The 12,724-nt window shown below is 40.9% G+C and overlaps 1 protein-coding gene and 1 long non-coding RNA gene across 2 annotated transcripts in view; one reads left to right on the forward strand and one right to left on the reverse strand.

Moving 5' to 3' along the window:
* LOC132210535 (uncharacterized) overlaps positions 1 to 10,562 on the forward strand; it is a 64,150-nt gene extending 53,588 nt beyond the window's left edge. Inside the window, exon 3 of the long non-coding RNA XR_009446658.1 lies at positions 10,457 to 10,562. This is a non-coding gene — a long non-coding RNA (uncharacterized LOC132210535). The remainder of the gene's footprint in view (positions 1 to 10,456) is intronic.
* The window catches only part of kcnab1a (potassium voltage-gated channel subfamily A regulatory beta subunit 1a), a 207,758-nt gene that overhangs the window by 184,389 nt on the left and 10,645 nt on the right, over positions 1 to 12,724 (reverse strand). The window lies entirely within an intron of this gene.

A 12,724-nucleotide genomic window follows, 5' to 3' on the forward strand; every position in this document is an offset into this window, starting at 1 on the left:
ACTATCAACTGCCCTCTGGTCAATTAGGGATGGGCAATAAATGCTGCCTAACCGGCAATGCCCTCATCCCGTAAATGAATAAAAGATATGTAAAGCAGGCAAATAGCAATTGTACTAGTTCCTGGATCTGGCTGCAACGCGTGCAGAAAAAAAGGAGATCAATAGGACCAACATATTAAACTTCCCGTTGCACCTCTCTAAACTTTATACACAGCTTTGTATTATGTTATTTAAGCTTCAGGACTACCAATCTTTTACTTACCATCTTCCTAAGCTTCTTCTTCAAAACAAACCTCGCTTCTTAATTCATTCCCTCAGCATCTTCTCCAGCCTTTACTTCCCCCTCTTGTCTACAGTTGTTGCTGCTCTGTCATAACACACTTCTACAATAAGTTATACCATGCAACATCAAAACCCATCTGCAGAACTTATCGACCCCCAATTACTGTTCCAGTGCAAGATTATGATTTAAATAGCTATCAGCTATGGCTCAGAACATAGCAAACTCTCTTTGGATGCATTTCCCACCCCAGAAACTGAAACACAAAAGAAGGTTACTTTCTGTGCACCCATGGATGCCTCAAGATGTTGGGCTGTCTGTCAGGGAGTTTGGCTGCCAGGAACATATCATTAACTCATGGGATGCGGCTGCTATTCGTCTGCCCTTCAGATGTCTGCTAACATCAATAATAACAGTCCCCTGTGCAGCTTAATTGACACCACTTCTTTAAAGATAGCAAAGTGTGGAGCTGGATGAACACAGCAGGCCAAGCAGCATCTTAGGAGCACAAAAGCTGACGTTTCAGGCCTAGACCCTTCTACGCCCGAAACGTCAGCTTTTGTTGTCCTAAGATGCTGCTTGGCCTGCTGTGTTCATCCAGCTCAACACTTTGTTATCTCGGATTCTCCAGCATCTGCAGTTCCCATTATCTCTGACCACTTCTTTAAAGCTGCAGTAAAGAACACTGAAAGCATTCAGCTAAGGGAAAGTAAGACAGGCTTGAGAGTTTGGGAATAAAAAAGCCAGAGTTTAGTCTGGGTTCTGAGGAAGGGTCACTGGACTTCAAATGTTAACTCTGTTTTCTCCTCTACCAATGCTGCCAGACCCGCTGAGCTTTTCCACCAACATTGTTTTTGTTCCTGATTTACAGCATCCGCAGTTCTTTTGGTTTTTACCGGAGTTTAATCTTCCCATTTTTCACTGTGTCATTTTGGTTAAATTTCATGGAAGATTTCTCACTGCTGAGCAGATTTTCTCAAGCAGTTGTTACAAATTTACTTGATTAACTAACTAATCCACGCCATGTGTCCTCTTATGTGATTCTAGCCCAATTTTCCCTCATGCTGTAGCCAGAAATACTCACCGTTGCTGAGATAGCTAAGGATTTAGCAGTATCCCTGATGTCGGCGCCTTATTTAACAGGACTATTCTACTCCCGGTCAGGAGCTTGCAATGTAAAGTACCAGCATAAACAGCTGTACCACACATCTGCAGACCATTGGAATAGTTTGGACCCTACTGTCTCAGGCATGTGAGTGCCTGGTTTTCTCCATGGACATTCGATGGTTGTCATAGATAGCCATGTTTAGTCATATCAGAGTCTGCAGGATATATGTACAGACCTGCACTCTATCATTATTGCAATTGGTACTCAGCGCAAACGACAAGGCAACAGGGAGATGAGGGACTGTGACCTCACTCTGGGTGCCCTTTGCTTACAAGGGGCACAGGATGATGTCAGTTGTAATCTTTCATGATATGGTCGAGAGAAGTAAGGCAAGGCTTTGGACTGATGTTCACAAAGTACAAGTGAGCAGGTATGTTTCATCTGCAATAAATGCGTCTGTATTTAATGGGATATGAAAGGCCTCACATTGCTATCAACTGAAATTCCTTCCTTCGGCATGAAGCATTTAGCAATCCCTCCCACAAATTAAGTGTGATCACAACCACTTCCATAAGATCACAAGACATAGAAGCAGAAATTAGGTCATTCGGACCATCATGTCTGCTCTGCCATTCAGTCATGGCTGAAAAGTTTCTCAACCCCATTCTCCCTCTTTCTCTCCATAACCCTTGATCTCCCTGAGATGTAAATGTCAATGTAAGTGCCATCCTGATCTCTCCAATTGCTCATATTTACTCTCTTTCTGCTATAGCACCCACCAAGATGTATGCTGTAACACTGTCACTAAGACATGCAACACCTTCCTCACTCACATCCACCCACCTCTACTTCTGACACCACTAACCCTGCATTGCCCTCTGCATTGCCTACCTACTTCCTCAGGAAACCTCTCCATCTGCACCCACTATGATATCTGTGCCACCCATTTTCATCTTTCCTAATACCAGTCTCTTACTCAAGAGCAAAGCAGTCCAAAGTAAGGCAGAAAGGGTCAAAGCAGGTTGTGTGTCATCTATCATTCAGCTCCTCACTTCCTTGACGGCAGGATCCTGACTGAGTTCTCTGAACAGGGCCTGGACTGTTATTGGAAGTTACCCTTAACTTACTTTGCCAGAGTCCCTGAACAAAGACAAAGACAATAGATTGAGACCTGCTGACAACCATGGCAAACTTACTGGCTTCCTGCACTAAATGGCATGAAAAGACAATAGTAACATGAGCCAGGTATCTCTGACTGAAGGGGCAAAGTGCAATAAGGCAAGTCAGGGATGCTATGTGCATTCAGGTAGGCTTGAAGTGAGTAAGCACTGTGACAGTGGAAATGCAGCCTGATCGTGTCCTTGAGCTGGGTGCATGTCCCTGAGTACACAATGCCCTTGCAGCAGAATTGCAACATATTTGTTACCACAGCACAAGATAAAACACTGAAGCATCCTTGAAATGGATCAGGGGTGTATCTTGTAAATGGATCAGAAGTGTATCATGAGAGTTCAGAGAAGCTGGAACATTTTGAATGCCAAGGTTATGGATGTGGGGTCATACAGCATACCCATAATGTTGGTATCTGGTATCCAATGTGGAGGTATTTGAAGCAGGCAGTGAGTTGAACATGCCAAGAATCCACTCTTGTTTCTATGTCAAGCATTCCAATGGTTAGTTTGTACTGTAAGATCATAGCCTGTCACAAACAAGTAATGAAGAGTATCATTTCAACATTGAAACAAGCATATCCTCCAATTCAACTGCATATCTTGCCATAGCCCATGTCGCTCAGAGACTGGTAAGATTCTGCCCATTTACTGTGTGTGAAACTCTTGATGTGTTAGACATGATAGGATGTGTAATTAATAATAAATACCATCCTCGTATTTAAAAATGAACTTCAAGTCTTGCCCTCAATTGCCTCAGTTGCATTTTCCTCCACCATTCTTACAGGAGGGCATTCCAGACCCTAAATACTTGCTGCATGAGTTCACCTCACCTCATCTAATCACATTTTCTTCTTTTACAAAATACTTTAAATACTTAGGCTCCGGTTCTTGATCTTCTTACAAACTGGAACAATTTCTGCCTATCAGCATTGTTCAGATCCCTAATGATTTTGAAAGTTTCTATCAGATCTGTTGACTGCTTTTAAAAAGCTGTTTGCATGCATTCCACCAAAATGATAGATTTAGCTGCAATTCACCAAATAGCCAGGCTAACTAACATCAAAACCTTAAAAGTGAGAGGCCTCATCAGACCGGACTCCACTATCTGTTCAAGTTAATGTTCACGTGAGAACTAACTTTCTAGAAACTCAACTACAAAACACCTTGCAGCCTTGTGAGAATATCTTGCATTGCATAATGCTCACTTCAACCTCATCTAAAAAACTTCAAGCACGCCACAAGGGATAGAGAATCTGTAAACCAGAGACAGAGCTAACTGTAACTTGTAATTGTCTATTACCTTCATTTGTATGCAAACGTTGTGTGAGGAAGCAAGTGTGAGAGATATGCTTTAAATGTGAGTAAACACGGTATGAAGCTGGATGAACACAGCAGGCCAAGCAGCATCAGAGGAGCAGGAAAGCTTGATGTTTCAGATCGGGACCCTTCTTCAGAAATGGGGGAGGGGAAGGGAATTCTGAAATAAAAAATACTGCTTTAAATCTAACTTCTGTTTGTGAGGTTAACTAATTTTCTTTATTGTAATGTAACAAAAGCTTGCTGAAATTATTTAATTTGGGGCCCACACTCACAGGATCAGAAAACAACATCCTCTTTCACCACAAAGATTACTGATCATGCAAAGTGAAAGCGCATATTTAGTTAGTCTGTGACTCTAAATAGGCCAATTCTTGACCCAGAGATCTTGGAGCAGGATGTTCCATGAGGTAGTGGGATCAGAGTGTGCGTTCTTTTCTTCGTTTCTCTGCCAGTAATTTGCCAAATCCTTACAAAGCATGATGCAGTCTGATGGATAATTTGTCTGCATTTTGAATGGTCAGAAGCAAGATCTTCTCAGCTATTAAATTTCAATGCTGCCAAACTTCATGGCAAGCTGCAAAGACTTTTCAAAGAGGTGACACTTTTCAGACATCTGAACAGTGTCCAGTCCTTCAACATTACTTTTGTAATGGTTTAGCCCAGGCGCTTCTTCAGTTGGCTTCATTTGTTCAATAATCCTCCCCTTGAATCCAGACACAGGACATGAATGATGCCTTGGTGCTCCCTAGAAATTTAATGCACCGTTCTTGCCAAGGCAAAGCCCAATATCTGAACAGTGTTTATATTTCTACCAAAACTGAAAAGACTGGTAGCAGACTCAGACCCACTGGAAATTTCACCCAGGAAAATGGGTAGGCTTCCCTGTTGGAAAATGCACAGTGGTCCTATAACCCAAGCTGTGAAAAAATTCAAACCCAGGATTTAAAGAAAATTGCATATTTAACATAAAACTGATTGTAGTACAGACAAATTCCATATTGTCCCCCTGCAGCAGTCAAAGATGAAAAGATAGTGTTAAATTCTGACCCAATGTAAAGTTGCATGATTTTTATTCAGTTGATTAATGTGTTTTTATGCAATTTTTAGAAAACATCATCCTCATGTAATGGCCAGAGTGGTATGGCCTTGTTTGCTCACTTCCTTATTCACTAAGATGTTGCATGTGCTGAAACAAACCAATTTTGATTTGAAGCCTGAGAAACTAAACTTCAGAAGATAGTTGTTGTTCAGAAATGATGATCTGATGTTAAATAATTAAAACAGCAGATTTTCTTAAAATGTACACACTTTTAAAAATTAAACTATACCTTCCCAATATTATATGCACATTCACTGAGATAATTTCTCACTACATCAGTCCAGCTGGAACTGGAGCAGCATATTGAACCTTAAAGCAAACCACAAAACTGGATCAAGTTTGCCTTTGGGTTTTATTCAGCATCTTGTTGAGGTTGCCCTCTTTCTCACTGCAACAGCCTGTGCAATAAATTCCACGTACAGCAAAGTCAACCAAGGAAAGAAAAACATGAACAAGACAAACAGGAAGTAATCCACAACTGCAAAAAAAACTTAGTGAAAAGCACCCACTGTCCCGCAGTGCAGTAGCAGACACATAGCTCCTTGCTTAAACTCAAGCTGTGTTTCGTCAGAATTTGTAAATAATGCACTTCAAAGAACACTGCATAAATTACCCTTGCATTTCAAAGATGAAGCTCCCATGTGCTCCCCCCAGCTTGGTTTTAGAGTGCCAATTCACAGATTCAATGAATAAGCAGTTGTTATGAATATTCAATAGAATTGCAATACAAGAAAATGTCAAGCGAATTTGGGAGAAAACAGAATGATAGTTCAAACCATTTTAACCCTCAGGATAGAGCATAAGCATTACCCAATGACTTAGGAGATTTGCTCAGTGCATAGATCAGCCCCTTACTGATGATTAAAACCATCCAAAGAGTTTTGCTGGATTGTCTATCATCTTGTCTACTTGATCCTTAAATGATTTATAATGCTGCTATAATGACTAAACAGAAGCAAATCTTTGGCTCTGTGTCACAATTGTACCTCTGAGTCAGGAGGTAAAAGTTCAAAACGGTAATAATTCTGAATGTGAAGGATCAAAACAAAGGTTTTGAATTTTAGTTTGAAGTCAGGCAGAATAAACATGTCCAGTGGATGTTAACATATTCTCCTTCAATATGGGGACCATTAAATTGGCCCTATTGAGTGGATAAGGAGGTAGTAATGGCACTGAAGTGTTCACAAACCAAATCAAACTGTTAGTTCAGTTTTCATTCCAGATTTATTTAAACAAATGAATTAAACATTTTCCAACTGTGCATTACACTGAGATTTTAATCTGTGTCCAATCATATAACCATTATACATCCTATTTGATGTCACACTTTATATTTGAGAATTCCCAGAAGGTGTCATAAACCTAACCTTTTCAGGGCAGTTTCTAAGAACTCACTAACCATTTATTGTCTGGACATGGAATAGGGGAAAATATACAGGAGACTCTAGAAAATTGATTAACATTGACTCCACTATGGGCTTCTTTTTAAAACCTCACCTTCACCTTCACTTTGGAACCCAACCCTCTTCCACTTGGCCTCCACCTGGGCCTGTTGGTAATGGCAAAAAATAATTGCCATCTTTGCAATACTTCTTCTCCAGTTTGGGCAATCTTTGGCTAGAACTCCCATGAATTATTGTGATTATTGCATTTCTTTGCAGGGAACTTTAAGAATATACTTGAAACATCTCCCCTGTTCCCTAATAACTGATTTCCATAAGAAACTCACAGTATGATGTCAATAGTCAAGCACCAGTACTGCATGATGTCAGCAGATGCGTCTAGGGCCTTTTCTTCTGTAGTTTCACCTCAAGCCCATTCTTTCATAAATCATTATTTGAGACTTGCACATGCAAGCATCATTTATGTTAATGTAGCTCAATAACAAAATTTGGAGTGTTTTTGATTCTGAATTCGAGGCAATATAGTTTGAAAAGTTTCTGCTTGTCCTATAGAATATCTCCACTCTGCTGGTGAGCTTCATTGACATAGGATGGAGGGCTGCCGTGAGGAAGATGTGAAAGAGTGTTAATCCATTGGTGACGATCACTGCTTGCATGGAACTGCATGGCAATGAACTTCTGTAGCTGGCTGAATTCGAGGAGGATCCTTCATAATCCTGGCCAACAGAGTAGGAGGCCTTTGTGAAATCAAAAAAGGCCATATATGAAGATTGCTACTGTTCTCAGCATATTTCTTAGGCTTGTCTTGCTTTGAAAGTCATGTCCATTATGCCCCTTGATGGACAGAGAGTGCATTACAATTTTGGTCAATTTCTTCAGCCTTGGGAAAGAGAATGGTTGTAATAACCTTCCATGTAGAAAACAGCAGGGATACCTCTCTTTCCTGTAATTCATCCACTTTTCTTTCTTGAAGGTATTCACAATTATGACATCTCCAAGATCTTCTAGCATGCTTTCTTCCTTTGAAAAAAGCTGTAATTGTGACTATCCTCAAGAAAGGAAGAAATCATATTGATAAAATAGCTTATTCACTGCATTTAAATTCCGTCAACCTCGTGATTGTTTATATACGTAACCATTTGTATTCAGCACCCCGCACAAATGTCACTTGCAGTTGGCGACTCTGAACTGATAGGTAACCCTTTCTGTTTGATTGTAAAATCAGTCATTTAGCTCGAATCCAATAAGGATAATCTTCAGGTTTATGAGAACAGATGGAGTTAAACATCATAACCTTTAAACTGTTCAGTTTTATAAACTGGAGGCCAGGAAAATTAAATGCCTCGAAAGTTCCCTTGGTAGCTTGATGATTCCAATAGATTTATCGACTTTTCATGCACATTCTTGCCTACTTTTAACAATTGAAAAGGGGACATGACTTCCCCCAAAGGGCACCCTTAGCTCTTCCAAAAGATATCCCTGGACACCTGCAAAACAGAATCCTTTCTCTCTAAAAGGGCATTCTCGCTTTCCAAAGAATTTCTCTTGAAGAGCATTAAGCCCACAAGTCAGGTTTTGAATATTTCATTGACAAAAATGGATTTGTTTGAAGGCAGATAGAGTCTTCAATATGCAGTTGCCCCTGAATCATAATATGCAAACCAAAACCCATCCCCTCCCCAAAACCTAGTGAAAACATTGTGTGCCAGATTTGGGGATGTAACTTCTGGAGTAGTGTTCCCATGACATTTTGGTTAAGGCAGGGAACTCTCTCCATCTTTGAGAAAATTCAGGCCTAGTTCAGTGTGATTAACTGTGTAATGCTTTAACATAATTAATAATATATTAACATTATTATAAAAGAAAACTGTCAAAACTTAATTTTAAATCAATATTTTGGCAGCGGTTTTTGTCACCAGCCTGCACATTTAACTGTTATCAGATCTTAATTTTATTTTTCTACTCAATTTAATACAGGAATTATTATGTAACAAATTGTTGACCAGACATGAAAAATAAAACAAAAAACTGATTTATTATTTAATGACGCAATAAAAATTGCTTCCACAAATATCACTGATTCACTGCAAAAGCTTAGGCCATACTTCAGCAGTACTCCTGAGGAGTGACATTTGGAGAAATGCACTCATACAACTAAAGAATTCATTTTCAGTTCTGAGAATTATTCCATTAGTCATCAGATATGAATGGAGTTAAAGTCCTATGTCTGCATTAATTTTGAAAACATTCTGATGACCTGAATCCATTTTAGAAACTGCACCACAGGACTATTCACCCATGCTTTCAGTTTCAGAGTAGATATTGTGCAAAACATTGATTTATTTATTTTTCCTTGATATTAACATAAATGATGTCTTATGATGTTATTTAAAATATGTTAACCTTGAAAAGATAACAAAATAATAAAGGAGAAAAACACTTATTTAAACAGACATCAAGTCAACATATCTGAGAACAATGAAAACTCAATACACTGATGAATAGACAGTAAATCCATACATTGATTTGAATGCGACATGAAAAGTGTGAAGGGTAAATCAGATGGTTTGGATGCCCACTTCATTCAACTGTTCAAATAACCATGCAAGTTTTGAGAGACGTTATTATCATATATACTCAGGGTACAGTCTATTTTACTGATGTGAATTTGAGTTTAACTCAATTGAATTAGTCAACCAGTCCAGGTACAGAGGAATTAATAAATGTTTAAATCCCTAGTTAGAGACAAGAGGCAGGATCTTGTGCTGCTTCCAGGAACAAGAATGAAAGCAGGTAGAGTGACTTAACTGAGGAAACCATAAGTCAACATCCTGACATTGGAATGAAATTAAGCAAACATTTTCAAGTAGTTTTGAACTTGTCTAGTATTGGGAAGTTGTTTGCATTTATATGTAAACAATGCATGCTCACTAAAAAGTAATCTCAGCAGAATTAAGTTCCTCATCCCAAATAAATTATCTGCAAGCAAGCCAATATGTTCCTTCAGGTTCTGATTACAAATATGGCATTTACTAGCTGGGATATGTTACTCTTTGAGTTGGAATGAGGAACAATAGCTACAGTTTTCTGAAGAAGAGTCACCAGACCCAAAGTGTTAACTCTTGTTTTCTGTCCACAGATGATGTCAGATCTGCTAAGTTTCTCCGGGAATTTCTGTTTTTGTCCCACTTCTCTTTTCCTCTTTGGAGAGACTGTTCAATGAAACAATGATTGGGATTGGGTGGAGTCTAAGGGATGTGGGACAGAGAGCTGTCTGACAGAGGGAAGAACCTGGTACAGGAGAGTAAAAATCAGAGTGGGACGTGGTACAGTGGCAAGTGCAGCCCTATCTCCAAGTAGCAAATGGTCCCATGGTGGGAGTTTTGGGCAGTCATGAAGATAGAGTAAACAGGTACTGCAGACAATAGGAGAGTCAGGGTTAGAGTGGGCATGAGGATGGTAACGACACCAGGCTCTGAGGGAATAGAAGGTTTGTAAAGGGCAATGACAATAGGGTGAAGGTGATGGGGTGAGATTGAAGTTGACAGAGGGGAAACAAATGGTTATACTGAGTTGGTCATGGAAATTAGGGGCAAGCTGGTGACTGTCAGAGGAACATAAAAGCTGTGTAGAAGGTGATTTGCACCATTTTTGTACTTTCCATGCAGCTGATTTGAAAACGAGATCTGTCAAACCTCGAGGAAGGTCTTTTATGATGGATGAAATTAAATGGGAGCTGAATTGACTGAATAAAAGGACACCTTAATGTTCATAAGTCCACTAGATGAGAACCAGGTCTTAGTGTATTATAGACACCATTCGAACAAAGTAGTATTGAGAGCTCACTCATGTATCTCTTTCTGGCAAGATCACAGAAGGTCAAGAGCTGCAAGACAGTACAACTGACAGGCTGCATCTGTTAACTGAGACATGGAGGGACAGATTTGGCATCACAATGACCACTTATCAGGAGGGACATAGGGAGAACAGTTGACTAGACTGTTTTGATGGCTTTCCCAATCCACTAATTTACCATTACTCTTTGTCACATTGTATGTTTCTTCTTTCAATTAGATACTGGGCGGATGGATATCACACACCCCTGGCACCGTCAAGTCCACATGCTGCTAAATTGAAAGCCACATGCAGCCTCAGTATGGTTTGGATGCACTCATGGGCACATTCTCTGAATGGCAGTCATGCCTCACTGTGAACTCTTGTCTTGTGGACATGCAATAATACAGCTGCAGAAGCTGCTCAGACAACAGCCTCAGATGATAGTGTGGTGAAAACTGATGTGTTGGCAAATACATTCTACATCTCAACTTCAATATTGACGCCCTCGGGTTCATTCCCATACTGGTCAGTATAGTCAGACGTGACACTACTGATAAGTGACTCAATAGATGTATCAACATTCCTCTATTTGAAGAGATTGAATAACAAAAATATTCAATGCTTTAAATACCATATCACCATTGCAGTAACTAGCAGCATAATGATGATATACCACATATGTTTAATTGCAATTCAGTCATATATCTTTCATACAAACAATGATCAGTCATGTTTTGTGCCCTTGTAATTTCCTAAATTTAGCTTCCCAACCATTATTCTTGGTTACAGTCCCTATCTCAACAACTGAAGTGGTAGCTTCCTGCTGCCTGCTTCTGGTTGCCAGTGATGATCTTGATAGTCATCTAGTGGTGATTCAAGGCCGAGAGTGCTTCAGGCCATAGAGGGATTCCTGCAAAGATGTATGTAGCTGCACCTTCATTGGTTTTACCTTATCACGGCAATAGGGTCACTGATAGTGAGATGGTGGACAGGCAGGGCATCCCAACATTCTGGGATGAATCCTTATGAGTGCACAATAGCACCTCCCTGACTCCTTTATGAGAAGGTGCACCTGGAAGGAGGTCATGGTGCCTTGACCCCCTCTTGGCCAGCCACTATTGTATTGCATTTATGCTCAGCATGATGGAATGCAGGTCCAATCGTCTGCTTGGCAGCTCTGAATGCCCTGCTGGACCTCGCTCTCCATGGTAGGTTCTACCCTCAACATGGATGAGGCTAGGAGCTCACATGGCAGAGTCACAACAGTACACATAACACCACCAAATTCCTCCAGCCTTTGTTCAAGTCCACTCACAACCTCTTGCATCTCTTCCTGAGGTTCCTTTGGCTTTCTCCATTAGTTCTCTTTGAACTGAATCAACAGGATAGTCCACTTCATAGGTCTCAGCAAAGGTCTGGTCTCTAGCAGTCCTCCAACTGCCCAAGATTTCAGCTTTCACATCCATCATTAGCTTCAGGAATGTATCATCATCATCATATAACCCCTACAGCATCAAAACAAGCCTTTCAGCTCAACAAGCTCACACTGATCCTCAGAGCATCCCACCCAGACCCATCCCCCTATGACCTATCACATCTACACATCCCTGAACGCTACGGGTAATTTACCATGGCCAATCCATCCAGCCTGCACATCTTTGGATTGTGGGAGGAAACCAGAGCACCCATGCAGACATGAAGAGAACATGCAAACTGCACATAGACCAAGGGTGGAATCAAACCTGGGTCCCTGGCGCTGTGAGGCAGCAATGCCGGCTACTGAGCCACTGTGCCACCCCTAAATTTGTGTGTGTATTTGTGAGGTGCACACTAGATTGTAACCCCAGGCCTAATTGAGAATGTGTACCCACCATGTGTATCCACCAAAGGACAATATCTCAGCTGGTGGAGGGTGCAGAGAAAAGCTGTGCAGGTGCATCATCTTAGGTGATGATGGTTTTGGAGGTGGCACTGTGGGTCGGATGTTTACTCTTCCTGAACTTGTTGCCAGAGCCTGCAGGGGGGAGCAAACAGAATTAGCTCAAAAACAAAAGTTACTGGAAAAGCTCAATAGGTCTGGCAACATCTGTGAAGAAAAAGTCAGAGTTAATGTTTCAGGTCCAGCGACCCTTCCTCAGTAGGGATTGTGCAATGTAAGTTCCTAGCTCACATAGGGTAGAACTAACATGAAGAACGAGGTCCAGCAGGGCATTCAGAGCTGCCTAATGCATACTGAAGGTCACGGCACCCAAAATGTTTGGCCCTTCTTTACCAATGTTGTCAGACCTGCAGAGCTTTTCCAGCAGAGATAATGGGAACTGCAGATGCTGGAGAATCCAATATAACAAAGTGTGAAGCTGGATGAACACAGCAGGCCAAGCAGCATCTCAGGAGCACAAAAGCTGACGTTTCAGGCCTAGACCCTTCATCAGAGAGGGGGATGGGGAGAGGGTTCTGGAATAAATAGGGAGAGAGGGGGAGGCGGACCGAAGATGGATAGAGAAG

Source organism: Stegostoma tigrinum, chromosome 14 (assembly GCF_030684315.1).
Source record: "Stegostoma tigrinum isolate sSteTig4 chromosome 14, sSteTig4.hap1, whole genome shotgun sequence".
NCBI classification, from domain to species: Eukaryota; Metazoa; Chordata; class Chondrichthyes; order Orectolobiformes; family Stegostomatidae; genus Stegostoma; species Stegostoma tigrinum.